This window comes from Ceratotherium simum, chromosome 3 (genome assembly GCF_057802395.1).
Source record: "Ceratotherium simum simum isolate JZ-2026a chromosome 3, ASM5780239v1, whole genome shotgun sequence".
In the NCBI taxonomy this organism is placed as follows: Eukaryota; Metazoa; Chordata; class Mammalia; order Perissodactyla; family Rhinocerotidae; genus Ceratotherium; species Ceratotherium simum.
Window position 1 is genome coordinate 9,538,300 of NC_141902.1, and position 15,520 is coordinate 9,553,819.

The window sequence follows — 15,520 nt, forward strand, 5'->3', positions numbered from 1 at the left end:
TCTTTAACTGACACACGATTGGATAGATAAATTGAACATGAGAGAAATCCAGAAAGAGATGCAAATGTATGTCAGAAAAGAGAATAGATAAAAGTGACATGAAAATCTGCAGGAAAAAGAAAGTTACTTAATAAATAATGTCACCACTAGTAATACATAATTTTTTAATCATTATGATACATACGCCAACACAAATTTTAAGTTTATTAAACATTTTAGAATATAAGTAAAATTTAATAATTTTAATAATAATAAACTGAAGATGTATAATTCCATAAGGATATGAAAATCTTTTAAAAAATGATATTTAAGAGCAACCATAAGAAAAAAAAATAGACCTACTTCTATTAATAATAACAGCAAAAACAATAGATGTCTATGGCCTAATCGCCATTAACCAAAAGAAAAAGGCAAATGAGTAAACGGAAAAAATTGCCACAAAGAATTTATATTCTTAAATATAAAAATATGTTAAAATGGCAATAGGAAATAAACACTTTGAGAGTAAAATGTACACATCATTGAGGAAAATATATACAGAAAATAAAAATTTGAAAATAATTCAAAATCACTTCAAATAAACAAATACAATGGAAAACCAGCATATTCTACATTTTCCTCAAACTAAATTGTCAAAGTTAGAAGCTGTTAAAAAAATCTCAGGTCAATGAGAGTGTAAGTAGGCAGATAAACTCATAAATGACTTAGGAAGTGTAAATTGGCACAACCATTCTGGAAGGAGAACATACTTAGCATTTAAAACGTGTATATAGCACTTGACACAGCTAATCCACACCCAGAAAATGACTGCAAAGATTTGGTGGCAAGAATACTGACTTGAAATATTTAAAATAGCAAGAAAATGATAAAAAATACTCCCACCAATAGTCTAATGATTGGAAAAGACAGGACATATTGTTACAGTGGAATTTTCTTCAGTGTAAAAAAAACCACGCTGCATAGAGTATATTTGAATGGAAAAAAAAAAGGTTTCAAAACAATGTGTAGCCCAAGGTTTTATAATAGCCTCAGTTTATTCACTTCTTCTGGCCAACATCTCTTCTCCCAAACACCATGGTCCTCTGCATTCACCATGCTTCCCAGCTGGAGCCTGCCTGGAGGGGATCACAGGATTGCTATGACCTCCAAGCCCAGATAATGGCACTGGCTGGACTGGACCCAAGGAGACTCTGGCTTTGTACCGGCTGGACAAGCCAAGTAACGCAACAAATGTGTTTGTGCAAGTTAACCCTTCATAAGTGTTAACTTTGATCTCTGGAAGATGGGGGATGGCATGGAGACCACGGGTAAATTCTTCTCGTTATCTGTACCCTTGTCCCCTCATACTGTTCTGAGAAACCAGGTTTCAAACATGCTTTCTGAACACATTACGTGAGACAAAGCAATTGGTGTGATTTTTTTGTGAAGCAGTAGCTCTCCATGTATGTGTTTTCCCTTCTTCCCTGTTTCAGTCCTCTTTCCCCTTTCTCCCTCATTCTTACTTCTCCAGATCTCATTCCCCTGAAGAGCTTAACCCTTGTTTTTTATAGAGTACCTGGGTTAATATTATATGTATATTATACTACATAATACTAATGCATATATACATAATCCCAACACCTAGACATGACAACTATTTGAATTTATTTATTGATCAGGTACTACCACACCAACACTCAAATAATCACTTTCACATGCATTTCTTTCACACTTAATTCTCTGAACCATTATATGAGGTAGATGGTATTATTATCCAAATTTTACAGATGTGGAAAATGAGGCAAAGAGATATTAAGTACCTTAATGTCAGGTAGCTAGTAATGGAGTTATAGAGTTTGTTTTCAAAGTGCATTTTAACCTCTAAGATATATTATCTACCAATTTATGAAGGAAAAATCTACATTTTTAACATTTCCACAATAATCACAATTACTTATGTAATAAAAACATATAAAATAATATCTAGTTCTGTAAATAATAAATTCAGAGATAATGAATGTCAGAAAACCCTCGGAAGCATGTAGCCCTACTACATCATCTTACATATAATCACTGAAAATTTGAAAACTTAGAATTTTTCTTGGCCTCTTTTATCTGGAATGAAGCAGTCTCTTCAGAGCCACAGGTGATGTGCCAACCCATTTAAAAAAGTAGGGGATGTCAATTGGAAAATGTCTGTTGCCCACTATAACTTTGTGGGAATGAAGATGCCAAATAACATTCTTTCCTACTTTAAGTAATCTAAAATGGTTGTACCTATAAAATTTGTAATGTGTAACCCTGATAAAATACAAAACAAATTTAAATATTAAAAATCTATCTTTTAAAATATGCTATCACTTATTGCACATAGTTGTTGTTATGGCAAATTTCAAATATGTGGGTATAGACAATGCTTGCACGTATTCATGTGTATCCAGGTTGAGCTATGCTAAAACTTAGTAAGTTGTCATATTATCTTTAGAGCTTTTTAAAAATGAAATAAAACATTATCGTTACAGCCCAAATCCTCTGTGAACCCCTCCTCTCCACCTGACTTTCCTAGAATTAGTTGAAATGTCATTAGAATTATTGCATTCTTGAGTGATAAGAATTCTCTAAAATGAGCTGGAACTGATGTTAATAGTGGATAGATTTTTTTAAAAATTTTTTGTTTATTGCAGTAACATCGGTTTATAACATGGTATAAATTTCAGGTGTACATCATTATACTTCTATTTCTGCATATATTACATCATGTTCACCACCCAAATACTAATTACAACCCATCACCACACACACGTGCCGAATTATCCCTTTTGCCCTCCTCCCTCCCCCTTTCCCCTCTGGTAACCACCAATCCAATCTCTGTCTCTATGTGTTTGTTTATTGTTGTTATTATCTACTACTTAGTGAAGGAAATCATACGGTATTTGACCTTCTCCCTCTGACTTATTTCAATAGTGGATAGATTTTTAACAGTTAAATTCGTTACCTCAATTTTCATCAAGCTATTAAGATTTTCTATTTGTTCTAGAGTAAGTTTTGGTTAAGTAATATTTTTTTTCTGGGACATTGGATACTCCATATATGTTTTCAAAGTTGTTGGCTTTCTTTAATATTTTCAATGTTTTATATTCATAGATGTTCAGCATAATGAATTCCTTCAAAGAGAAAGCATCTATGCATCCCCAACCAAGTCAAGAGGTACAACATAATTACTCCAAACATTAAGCTCTTTATACTACAAGGATTAGAGCGCCCAGAATTTAAGATATTAATACTAATAGATAGGTATCATAAAAATTATGCTTCATCTTGAACAAAAATAGAATGACAAAAAGATATAGTAGAAAAACTGTGATTTAAAAAAGGGTCCCTATCAGGCACTCCTCATCATTCTTCCCCAATCCTGACCTTACGTCTAATTCCATTGATTAAATGGTTTTAAATATGTTAATAACAAAACCATAGCGTACACATTGTTTTGTGACTGGGTTTCTTTATTCAACATTCTGTTTGTGAAAAATATCCATATTGCTTCACGTACAGTAGTTCTGACATTACATGTGATCATGTAGGAGAACATTCATTGCTACATAACAGTCTGTTACATAAATATACTACACGCTATTTTTCCAACTCAACTGCTAATGGATATTTGAGTTGTTTCCTAACTGGATTATGAACAATACTGATATAAACATGCTTATGCATGTCATTTAGTGCATTTGTTACTCAGATTAACAGAAAAAGAGTTTGCAGATGACAGCGACCTTCAGACCACACTTTGAGTAGTACTGTTTTAGTGCTCACACACACGGGTGTCATTTGGAAATGGAATTGTTGAGTAATAGCATTGGAAAAGTGTTTAGTATTATTAGATTTCACTAAACAGTTTTGTGAAATGTTTGTGCTCATTTATGCATCAGTACATGCATAAGCACCACAGTGCTGTGTCCGAGTTCCTCTTTCTCCAGATCTTTGCCAATGCTTTTTTCCAATATTTTTCACTTTAGTCATTCTTGTAGATGTGCACTGATATTTTATTTCTCTCATTAATAATGAGGTTGAGCAGGTATCACTTCACCAGAGGATCAAACAGCCTCATTAGTAAAAGGAAAACTGACATTATATGTCCACTATATTATGTCTTATAACATACATATTATCATTTACAAATACTTCTTGCCAAAACTGCTTAACTAATATCTAGTCAGGCCTTAAAAATGACCAGTATATAGGAAATAATAAATAATTTAAAAAAAGTTAAAGAACAGATAAAAATATAAACAGACAAATCCAGATTGTGAAACATGTACACTGTAAAACTCCACTGACCTATTCCACTCAAAAGAGTCACTTGGTGGGAGGATAAAGATGCTGGAACTACTTGAATTTAAAAGAGACCAAGGAGCTATAAAATCCAAATACAACCCGTGAAACTGGATATTGTCTTTTAATGAAGAAGCACCTATAGAAGGCATTTGGGGGTGAGAGGTCAGGGAAATTTAAGTATGGAATGGATTTTAAATGTTAGGGAATGATTTTAAATTTTCTAATTTGTGATGAATAATCTTTAGGACATGAATGCTGAATTATGAACAGTCATTATATCTTCAAGCTACTTTAAAATTTTTCAGCTATAGAAAGATGGAAGGAAAGAACGAGAGAGACAGAGACACAGATAGAGAAATTAATTTAGGGGATATGTTAATAATTGTTGAAACTATGTCAGTATAAGAGTGTTGTACAAATTTTTGAACTTTTCTGTATATTTGAATTTTCCCACTAAAACATTGAAAAGCATTGCTTCTCTGTGATCTCTTCTTTCTCTTCTACTGGACCTTTTCTTAGAGATAGCTCCAATTTTTCCATTTAATCATTCATGTTTTTTAAACTCTCACTTTTAGTCTCTTCTCTGCTAGTGTCTCAGTAATTTATTCAGCTCTATCTCCCATTTCACCCACCTTTTAGTTTTTAATTTTAATGACCTCGTGTTTTCCTTTGCTGAATTCTTATTTGATACTTTTTCAATTAAGTCTACACCTTTTTTTGTTGGGCTTTATTCTTTTCCTTCATTTTCTCATTATATTATGTTTTTAATGTGAAGCATAATTTTTATGATACCTACTTATTAGTCTTAATATTTTAAATTCTCAGTGTTCTACTCCTAGTTTTATAAAGGGCTTAAAGTTTAGAGTAAAAAAAATTTAAAATGTGCGTTTTCAGATGCTATGATTTTGTATGTAGAAATTTCTGAGGCATTCATAAATTAGAGTTAATAAGTTAACGGAGTAAAGTGACAGGACACAGAACAATATACGAAATAGTTTGAATTTCTATATACTAGCAACAAGCAATTGGAAACTGAAACAAAACTAAACTATTTTTGCTAAAGTATTGACAAAATTATTTTTACTGAACTATTTATAAAAAAAGACCTAATATATCTAGGAATATATATCTTTTTTAATGTGAGGATATTTGTACTCTGAAAATGACAAACATTGTTAAGAGAAATTAAAAAGATCTAGGGTCTGGCCCAGTGGTGTAGCAGTTAAGCTTGCTTCCATGGCCTGGGGTACACAGGTTCAGATCCTGGGCGCAGGCCTATGCACCACTTATCAAGCCATGCTGTGGCAGGCATCCCACACACAATGTAGAGGAAGATGGTCATGGATGCTAGCCCAGGGCCAATTTTCCTCAGCAAAAAGAGGAGGACTAGCAACAGATGTTAGTTCAGGGCCAATCATTCTCACCAAAAAAAAAAAAAAAAAAAGATCTAAATAAGAGGTGAAATGTCCCATAGTCATTGATTAGCAGACTCAATATTTTTAAGGTATCAGTTCTCACCTAAATGATTTATAAATTTGAACACAATCCAATCAAAATATTCAAGGTTTTTCCTTTTTATAAATTAACAATCTATTTCTAAAATTAAAGTGGAAACACAAAGGAGCTGTAATATATAAACAATTCTGAAAATAAAAGAACAAGGAGAACATAGCCAATTGATTTCAATAATTACAATAATGCTATAGTAGTTGAGAAAGTGTGTTATTGTTGTCACGGTAGACAAATTGATAACGGGAAAGAATAAAGTGCCCAGATATAGACAGAAATGAAAGAAATAGAGAAATGTTCTCAAAAATATGTGATCGATAGATCAAGATAGAATAATTTTTTGTGTCTCATAATTCTCTCCATTTGCGGGCTTTCTAGATGGTAAATTCTCTCCATATTCAGCGTTCCAGATGGCAAAAAGCAGAAAACTTCAGACCAGTTATGAGTTACACCTAGAAATGTCAATTGTCACTTCAATCCTATTTTATTGGTCAAAGCATTCACAGGGCCAGCCCAGATTCAAGATGATGTAGAAATGAACTCCACGTCCTGATGAGGTACTGGCAGAATTACAGTGCAAAACAACATGTAGGATGGCAGATATTGTTAAATCTATCTTTGGAAAATACAATTTGTCACACTCAAAAGCATGGGTGAATCTCAAAAATATGTTCTGCTCAAGAAAGCCATCAACTGACACATTAAATATATATATAAAGGACAAGCCACAGCCTGGAAGTAGGTGTGAGGACATTTTTTGTGATGATGGAAATATTCTACATCATGGTTGAGGTGTTAATTATATGGAGTTTACATATTTGTCAAAATTCATCTATAGCTTTTGCTACATAACACACTATATCTAAATTTAGTGATTTTAAGCACAAACCATTCATTATTTCTCATGATTCTGCGAGCCGAGCTGACTACATAATTTGCAGGGTTTAATGCTAAAGGAAAATGTGGAGCCTCTTCAAAACCTTGGGGGGGTGGAAATTGTTAAAAGTACTAAATGTAAAACTTTATTCATTCTTCCTGTGACCTCTCTCACATGGCCTGTCATGGTGGTTTTTAAAATATTTTTAATTTAATGTCGTGCCCCTCTGGGCAGTGGATACTCACTAGCAAGAACGACCCTCACAGGCGCTGGGAGCACATCCATCCCGTTATGTGGCACATGCATGTGGCTCATTGGCTGTGGGATTCCTCTCCTGCCTGCTGCCAGAGAAATGCACCATGTTCCTACTAAGGGCAAGAAAACCAATCTCCCCATACCATGGGCTCACTGCCCCCACTCATAGCACATAGATGACCCTCAGAGGATTGCAATCTGGATCAAGGGTGAGCCAGAGTCTCACCTACCTAAGTGCATGTACATATTGCATGATATTGCACCCCAGGGCAGTGACAGCAGCCACCATGTCCCACCCTGAGATACTGAGGTGTATACACACTAGACCTGATTCTCTCACACTTATACCTAGACCATGAGGGCAGCAGTGGTTACTTGGCTGGGGCAGGGAGAGAAGGCCAGGCAGAGAAGGAAGGCCAGAGGGAGCCTCAGGCACCAAGAGAAAGGAGAATAACTGCTGAGACTTTGTCCAATGGAGGCAGGAAGGACTATGGGCAGCAGGACTCCATGTGAACCAAGAATCCAAACCCTTCTTGAATGCTCCACTGTCCCAAGAGACTTCACTTGCAAAACATGAATTCAAAAATACAATTATTAGGAATTTCAAGACAGCAACCACAGAATATTAAACCCCAAGCACGAGATTCTCACCCTTTTATCATGTGGCCCTGTACAGTCTCACACTCCTGAAGCCATCCCCATCTGTGTGTTACCTTGTTATGATATGGATCAACTCAACCAGCATGGGAGGTCAGCTGGAGTCCTGGCTTGAACTCGATGTCTAACATTGCCACACTCACATGTGTAGTGGTTGGTTAGGTTTCAGCTGGAGCAAAGGAGATGGCCTGACCACATGTCGATCATCATCGAATAGGCTAGCCTTGTCTCCTCATTGTTGAGAGTTTTGCTAAACTATTCCGTTATATTGCTGGCGCGGCATCCATTTTGTGCGGTTAAGCCAGGGGCCTTGAAGGGACACTAAGCCCCCAGGAGAATGCATGCCCTAGAGGACAGCCTGCAGAGTCACAAGTAAGTATAAGTTCCTACTACGACCTCCCCAATTCCTTGGTGATAAACAGTCTCTCCTGCCTCCCAGCTCACTCTCCTCTTGCACTCCTTAGATAAGGCCCCGCGGAGCTTACCAAAACCGGCTCTTTTCGCTTTGAATTCACCAATCTGGCTTTAGCACTGGAAAGCCAAAAGCACTCCACTCTCAGGATGCTGAAGTCCCAAATCCTGCTGTTGGCTTTCTGCCTGCACCCGGCCTTGACTTCCCAAAGTGGCCCCTCCAGGCAGCCGTGTACTTCCTCCAGGACCTGTGAGAAATAAACTTCTCTATTTCATTTTCCCTTGGGGTCTTTGTTGAACCAGAGGCCACCATCAGACATGCCAAGGCTCTACTTAACAAATGCTAGTTTAACAAGGTCACAACACTCAAACAGCTGTGGTTATAGAATTCCCAGATGCAGCAAGCAAGCAAATCCCGTGTGAAAGCACTTTTCAAAACTCTGCTTGTATCTCGTGTCCCAGTATCGCATTGGCCAGAGCAAGTCACAAGGCCAGCCTAGAGTCAGTGTAGGACCATATTTGCAGAGTGCTTGGTAATGGGGAGAAGGATAATTTTCAGCCATTTTTTCCAATCTACCAAGCTCATAAAACTGTGTACTTCAGATCTGTATTTTTCCCATAAGTGTGATACAGCAATACAATCATTTTATTTAAAAAATAATAATCTGGGAGAATGTTAAATGCAAGAACTTCTGGAGTTGTTACTGCTTTAGATCAGGTAGGTTGATTTGGTTTCCAGTTCACTCTTTTTTCTACTCTGGGAGCTATTTTTTATTTTGCTGTTGTTTTCCTGTAATCAATTACAACTTATTTTCATGTATAAATACATACACATATATTTGTTTAGCTAAAATTTCCCTATAAATTTGATTATTTAGCATGAAATGGCAAACAGCTTATGTCTCATTCTTTCAGTGATGTGTCCTATACGACAAGAGTGTATGTCTATGAAAACAAAATATGCATTTCCAGTACGGAATGTTCATATATGTAATCTCAGTATCAATCACTTTTTAATTTTAATGCATTAACTTAACTTAAATTTTAGTGAATTAGAGCATTTTATGAATGACTGAATTTTATTTGCCCCAATGTGCAAGGCTTCTAAAGGATACGCATGTCCTACCTCTCGTCTGATATTTCATTTAAATTATCGTTCAATTAAGTAAAGGAAATGATTAAGATTTAGATTATTTTAAGTCCCCAAATACTCTATTCAGTTCCAAACCATTTCAATTAGTACCATTTTCCTTTGATAGTCAAAGTATCTTTTCATAGGTTCCAATGGCTTGTCTTCAGGGCCATACTTTCTTCCATTATATTGTAGTCCTTTGTAAAACAGAGTAACAAAAGCCTTTTTAAAGGTCAGGAAATTATAGCAAGAGCCACCCTCTGTCAATTTTGTATTGCTGCTCCTAAAAGAAATTCAATTGTACTTACTACAATCCTCCTTTTATGAATTCCTGCTGATCAAAAATGAATTACACAACTAATTTCTAGGTCGTAACGGCAGGCGGTAAGGTGCTCAGTTGCCCTAAAATCTTGACATTTACAACTTGAAAGCTGCTAGAATTTAACTCACTGCACATCGTGTTTTCCTCATTTTTCTTCTGATTGTATATTCTTTTCAGATTTGAGGCTTTCAACTTGTAACTTATGAGATTTCTATTTACTGTGCCTCAATTTCAATGTACTGTATGCATTTTTTCATACAGGTTTTAGTCTCCTTTTAGTCACTGAATTCTAAATTTCACCACAGCCAAGTAACTAGTTGGAAGATATTAAGGTACTTTTCTCTCCTATAATAAGCCAAATTTTTAAATCATGGATTTAGAACATACTTCTATAATCTTTCTTGCTAGAACTCTACTAGACCACATCTATCTATATTTGACTCAATTTCATCAATTCTAAGAGGCATGCTTTCCACATTTTAATGCCTCTGAAATTGAGTTGTGTCTTAAAGTGATGTCATCTTATAATTACTGCTGCTTGTGTGGCTGTAATTGATCATACTTGTCATAATTTTGTCTCTTCAATTAACCTAGGTATATTGTTGGTACTAAAATGTTAGGTTTAATCGTCACACGATCTGTGAAACAGATCAGTTTAGATTCAGCACTGCAACAGAAATTCATTGTATAGACATATATGTATAGAATCCAAGCCTGGAGGTATAAACTTGATCATATCAAAGCAGGTAATTATCATTGGAGAAATCATGAGAATTTCCTGTTTTCTTACAAAACAGCAGCCAACTGCTTTATATTATCTAAGAAAGGAAGATATCTATGAGTAGATAGAGTTTTGCTATGTTTTATTTACTGAACTACAACAACAAAAGTCATTTCACACATCAGACTGAAACTGATCCAGAGTAATTATAAATTGTATTTTAAAATAATAATAGGGGCCGGCCGGGTGGCGCAAGCGGTTGAGTGCGCGCGCTCCGCTGTGGCGGCCCGGGGTTCGCTGGTTCGGATCCCGGGCGCGCACCGACGCACTGCTTGGTAAGCCATGCTGTGGCGGCGTCCCATATAAAGTGGAGGAAGATGGGCACAGATGTTAGCCCAGGGCCGTCTTCCTCGGCAAAAAAAAAAAAAAAAAAGAGGAGGATTGGCGGATGTTAGCTCAGGGCTGATCTCCTCACAAAAAAAAAAAATAATAATAATAATAATAATAAATTTTAGAATATATTTCTATCCCATGGGAAGAACTTAGGAAAAGAAATTGGTTATATAGGAAAAAAAGAGAATAATTGCAGAAAGGGAATCCTTGGAAAGGTGAGAGGTGATGAACTATGAATATAAGTTGAAGCCCTGGCCTTAGGATGCAATTCTAGAGAGATTTTCCAAAGTCGATAAGAAGTGAAAATAAAGCCTGACCATGGGTTCTGAATCTTACATTCATTTAACAGTCTATTGAACATTTCTTATGTGCAGGACCTTGTGCCAGGCATGGGAACTTGTGCTGGGGATGGGAGATGGCAAGGGAACAGAACAGATGTTCCTGTGACTGAAGGAGACAGTAGAAAAATTGTCACGCTTGAAAAATACAATTACACACTATTATGGCTTAAATTGTATCCCCCCCAAAAATAAGTTGAAGTACTAATCCCCCATACCTGTGAATGTGACATTATTTGGAAATAGCGTCATCACAGAAATAATCAAGTTAAGGTGAAGTCATATTGAATTACAGTGGGCCCTAATCCAAAGCATCTTGTGCCCTTATATGAGAAGAGACAGAGACACACAAGGAGAAGATGTCCCTGTGACAATTGAGGCAGAGTTCGGAGTGATGCATCTATAAGCCAAGGTAAACCAAGGATTGCCAGCAAACACCAGACACTAGAAGAGACAAGGAAGGATTCTCCTTCCCCCCTAGAGGTTTCAGAGAGGCATGATCCTGCACACACAGTGACTTCAGAATTCTAGGCTCTAGACCTGTGAAATAATAAAATTTCTTTAGTTTTAAGCCACCCAGTTTATAGTTGACATCCGTAGAAAACCAATACATACTTTTGTAAATAAGACAGGGAAAAAGCACGAGGTACTATGACAGAGTGCACCAGGGAGACCCATAGGACCTGTGGGTTAACAAAAGACCTCTTTGAGCAACAGTAGTTAGAAGGAATATTCCAGGAAAAGGGAAGTGTGTATATAGGGGCACTTATAAATAAAGAGCTTAATGTATGTGAGAAAGTACAGGGATGTCCACGTGGTTAAAGCATAGTTGTCTATAAGTGGTGCTATGCCTGAATGTTTGTGTCCCCCCAAATTCATGTCTTGAAATCCTAATCCCCAATGTGATGGTATTAGCAGGAGGGGCCTTTGGGAGGTGATTCTGTCATGAGGGTGAAGCCCTCATGAATGGGAATAGGGCCCTTACGAAAGAGACCCCAGAGAGCTCTCTCAGCACTCCTACATGTGAGGCACTGTGAGAAGACAGCAGTCTGCCCCCAAAGAGGGCCCTCACCAGAACCCACCATGCTGGCCACCTGATCTTACACTTCCAGGCTCCAGAACTGTGAGAAATAAATTTCTGTTGTTTGTAAGCTACCTAGTCTATGGTATTATGTTAGAGCAGCCCGAATGGACTAAGACAAGTGGCCTTGTGATATGAGGCAGAGTGTCCGGATTATACCCAATACATAAATGGTACAATGGTAAGCTTGCGGAGGGTTTTGAGGAGTCATCTTCTCCGGTCCTAACTGGAAGTTTTTCTGACTATGTTTGTGAGTCAGATTCAGACTGTAAATGTGTCCATGCCCAAATAGTAACCCCCCTAAAAACAATGCTTCCAAGATTCTTTCTCTTTTCATCACCAATTAACGTGCTACGTGTGATATAAATAAATTTGTTTTTGAAGATGAAACACACCATTTCCATATCTGTAGCACACAGCAATTTTATAATGGGTGTTACATTCGCCAAATAGATGTTAAATATAAAAGAAAAAGGAGATGATAGGGTTAGAACTTGGGAAATAATTCAGACACATTTATAAAAGTGTTCTGTGGATTCAATGAAGCTGTCACAAACTATAAGAATAACAGACAATTTGAGTTGTCTATAGTAACAAAGCCATGAGAGATGAAAATAGAGACTCTGATGTCATAGCATAAAGCTAATTACTTGCTTCTGCTGTTAATTTTTATACAAAACAATGAAAAAATTAAAAATATATTTTTTAAAAACTGAAACAGTGGATGGAAATCCAGGAGACAAATAATTATAAGAAGGATTATGAAAGTTCTAATTTTAGAATTGATAAAATAATTCAATATTGGAGACCAGGCTTAATAGTAATTCATGAAAAAAGTTAATAATAAAAATTGCAAATGACAAATGACCAATATACCTAATATATTGACTTAGAAGCAAATAACCACAAATTGAAATATGCAGGAATTATCTTTGACAATTCAATAAACTAATATATTAATGAATTAATTTTAATAATTTTACCCAGTGTTAGCATGGTTAATGTTACAAAAATGCACTCTTTTTGTGGCAGAGAATGCACATGTATTTGAGGGCCAGAGTGAAGAACTGAATGACCACTTGAAGTGGACGTATCCTCCAACCTGAGCAACAGTGTTGAGGGCTGTGCATCATCCAGGATCTTGGATTTCGACCTGGATGAAGTAAGAAGATGTAACTGGAGTTGTCTTCCTTGGGGAGAGGTGGAGAGTATGTAGGTATGTCCTCTGTAGGTCAAATGGTGCCCAGAGGTGGATCACAGGAAAACCATCAGCTGCCGTCTTCCGTGGTATAGAGTTGTAGGTTGGAAGCAGCTTGAAACAAACATGTGTCAGACCCCTTGTAGCCATTGTTTGGTTCATGTGAAAGGAATGTGAATGGCAATGAGTTCTCTCAGACTAAGGCTTTTAAAGCAGTCATTATTGCTCCTAGCTCCTAGCCTCCCTGATGCACAGGCCAAAGAGGAGGAAACTCAGTCCTTACTTACTGATCGGCTGACAGTGGCCCCACTGAAATGAATACCCATAAATAAATGTTTATTTTTTTGCACCAGTGAAAAGTTCAGGTTATATTTTTATGAGATTTTAGTTTATCTTAACTAATACATTGATATAGTGCCATTTGTAAATTAGTGCAACTGTCTGGTGGATAATTTCACAGTATGTTTCAGGATCCTTACAAAGGTATGTCTACTTTTAATAGCTTTTAACTACGACAAAATATACTTGTTGTCTAAGGACTTGTGTACAGGTTGTTCACAACATTACTTTTTACCTTGAAGAATAAATTGGAAACAACACAATTGCCCCAAATTTGGGAATAATATCAAAATTATAATGCACCCATATAAAATAATGTTCTGCAGCCATGAAAACCATGAGGAGGAGTACTGAAGAATAATTTTTAAATTATCAAAATATAATAAACAAAAAACTCTCTATAACAAGGTATAACACTATGTATTATATTTCTCTTTTGTTTATAAGAAAGTCCATGAAAATTTTAACCATCAGTTTCAAGGTGGTGAGATAATGCATATATGCGTTTTATACATATATGTGGTGAGCGTGTTTCCTATAAATTAATGTGATCCAAAACATTTCATTAAAATTTTTTACCATTTTAGTGGATTCAAATATAATGTGAGTTAAAAGTACATATTAGTTTCCATATGCCAAATCATAATCATAATTTATAGCTAAAACTATTGGGTGGAAATGTTTCCAGTAATAATATAAATATTAGAACAATCTGAATTGTGTATAAGGCATTATATGCTGGATATTTATTATCACCAATATATTTATGATGATACTGTTTCTATACAAAGTAGAAGAATGAACAGCATTTCCTTAGTGCATGTTTAAAAAATATTTTTTTTAAATATGAAAAACAAAATCTTGAGCAACCACAGAGGGAAAATATGTTTTCTAAAATGCATCATTTCAAAGGCCTTCTAAACTAATACATAAAATATCAAAAAGTACATTTAAGCCCGAGAAAAAAGGCACAATGCATGTGGTTTTACGAAGATAAGACTTTCCAGTTCTGTGTGAAGTATTTGTGTAATATATACTGACTCCTCCCTGGGGCAAGTCATTATCTATGGTCTATTTCATTTCCAAAGGTACGTATTTTCTTCTTTGATTAGATTTTTTTAAAAATCACCAATTATGAATGGACTTGCCTGCAGCTAGCACAGTGCTTATCATCTAGTAGCTGTTCAATAAATATTTATAATATCAATAAATATATCAATTAATTCCATTATCAAAAACTTAGCTAAATCTCCAAAATTAGTGAGAAATAATATCCTTGCTACCACATAACTAAAGCCATGTTATATGCCATCATAATATTAAAATGTGCATAATTTTTTTAAAAAGTTTAATACATTTTAACTTCCACTGATATGGTTATAGTTTTCATAGTAGAAAAGAGATGCAATCAGAGGCAGATGGTAGACAATTTGACTACAAGCTAAAGGGCCAGAAGGTAGAAGGAAAAATTAGCATTTAGAAATGGAGCAGCATCTTGGTTATTGATGATCCTGTACTTAAAGTTCACAGCATCCCAGAAAGGGGAGCATGTAAGTCCTTTGAAGGCAGGGACTATGCACTCTGCACTTCCAGCAGACACATAGGTGTCAGTGACCTTTACAGAACAAATGTGTTATGAATTTTTGTTAAAATGAATAAATAAATGACATTAAACAACTATGTAGCTCAGGCAAACAAAAGAACCATACTATATAAATGCTCCAAACACAACCAATCACCCATAATTCTACCAAAGTCTTCAAATCATTTTAGTTAAATAGCACTTAAACTCAATTTTATGTAGCTTTCTTTAGTAATTGAATCTCTCTAAACATTTCATATTTTTCCTGTCTCTCTAGCTTGAGAAATATTGATTTAGAGAAGCCTCACTGACAGCATAATATAGGAAGATTGTTCAATTTAAGTGCTAAACCAGATTATAATTACACTTCTTTTAGCTTACTTTTAAA